The sequence below is a fragment of the Amphiura filiformis genome, unplaced genomic scaffold, assembly GCF_039555335.1.
Source record: "Amphiura filiformis unplaced genomic scaffold, Afil_fr2py scaffold_126, whole genome shotgun sequence".
Lineage (NCBI taxonomy): Eukaryota > Metazoa > Echinodermata > Ophiuroidea > Amphilepidida > Amphiuridae > Amphiura > Amphiura filiformis.
Genome location: NW_027305590.1, coordinates 146,132 through 148,223, shown reverse-complemented (window position 1 = coordinate 148,223; position 2,092 = coordinate 146,132).

Genomic DNA, 2,092 nt, shown 5'->3' with positions numbered 1-2,092 from the left:
GTGGTCATTTGAAACACCCCATATGCTAAATTACTCACGTTTCTTAATCATGGCTCTAAAATGCTCTAAAATGTCGTTTTTGTCCATAACTCAAAAACAGAATGTTGTATGAGTTTCATATTGCACCAGATTTGAGAGTAGATAATATCCTTTTGAATCATAATAAAATTGTTGATAAAAATGTTGGGTTATTCAGGGAGTGGTCATTGAAAACACCTCCTATGCTAAATTACACAAGATTCGTAATTATGCCCTCTACTGTAGTCAGATTTCGTTTTTGTCTCGTAACTCAAAAACACTACAAATACATTTTTTACAATATCACAATGTTTTGCAGCATGTTTCCAAAATATTTTTAATGTTAATAAAACTTCAAACATTTTGTACCCTTTATGATATAACCCAACATGTAAATGTTTTGTCTAAAACTTGTGTTTGCTGAGTATAGGCATATATAAATGTTTTGTGGAAAACTTGTGTATGCTGAGTATAGGCATATCCGAGCGAATCACAAAATTATGATGTAACAATTTGAAACAATTCATTTCTGAATATTATTTCTATTAAGACACGCTTTTGCGATGAGAAAAACAAGAAAAAAATACACAATTGAATATACTTTTTTTAAAGACCACCACTGGGACTCGAACCATTCACATCGGTCAATAGTCAAAAGGTTTTCAGTCTGAGGACTAATCCGCTACGCCACGCTGCCATTTCGCAATCGAAGTAACAAGTTTTGTTCTTTTATAGTAGTCAGGTATCGGGGAAAGTGTAAACTTGTATAGAGTGCTTGCACGAAAGGTCATGAGTTCAAATCATCTTCCAGACACGCTCCATAAGATATGCTAATGCATGGAGTACAAAGAATTACTTTGATCAAACCCAGTTAAACAGGTGATTGGTATTGTACTCCGTGCATTTGCATGTCCTCTGGAGCGTGTCTTTAGGATGGTTTGAACTTTGTGATCTTCCATGCAAGCACCCTATAGTAGAAACCTCAAAATGTATCAGTTCACCATAATGACAAAATGGTCAAAATCGACATTTTATGTTTTTAGGCCGCATCTCACGAAGCGTCACGTTCGTTTACATTTGCTATACCAATTGAAAATGTTTTATTGCAAAAGGAATTAAACATTCGTTTCATATATAAAATTTGTTAACAGTTAAGTTTACCAATTTGAATTGAAATAAATACGCATAAACAACTCATTTCTGAATATTATTTATATTCAAATACGCTTTTGCGATGAGAAACAAAAACAAGAAAAGAAAAAAACAACAATTTAATATACTTTAAAGAAAGACCACCAATGGGACTCGAACCACATCGGTCAATAGTCAAAAGGTTATCAGTGAAAGGACTAATATTACGCCATTTTTGCCATTTTGAATTGAAAGAAATACGCATATATATTTATTTCAATTCAAAATGGTAAAGTGTTAACAAATTTCATATAAGAGATAAAGGTGTCATTCTTTTGCATTAAAACATTCTCAATTGATATAGCAAATGTCCAAAACGAACGTGACGCGTCATGAGATGCGGCCTCAAAACATAAAATGTTGATTTTGGACCATTTTGTCATTATGGTAAACTGATACACTTTTCCATTTCTACTATACAAGTTTACACTTTCCTTGATAACAAATTCATATACAAAGAGTGTCATTCCTGATACCTGACTACTATAAAAGAACACAACTTGTTACTTGATTGCGAAATGGCAACATGGCGTAGCGGATTAGTCCTCAGACTGATAACCTTTTGACTATTGACTGATGTGCATGGTTCGAGTCCCAATGGTGGTCTATATTTTTCTTTAAGTGTATTAAATTGTTGTTTTTTTTTCTTTTTTTTTTTCTCATCGCAAAAGCGTATTTTGTTATAAATAATATTCAGAAATGAGTTGTTTCAAATTGTTACATCATAATATTTCTGATTCGCTCGGATGTGCCTATACTCAGCAAACACAAGTTTTAGAGAAAACATAAATTTTACACGTTAGGTTATATCATAAAGGGTACATAACGTTTTAATAACATTAAAAAAAAACATTTTGGAAAACATGCTGCAAAAACATTGTGA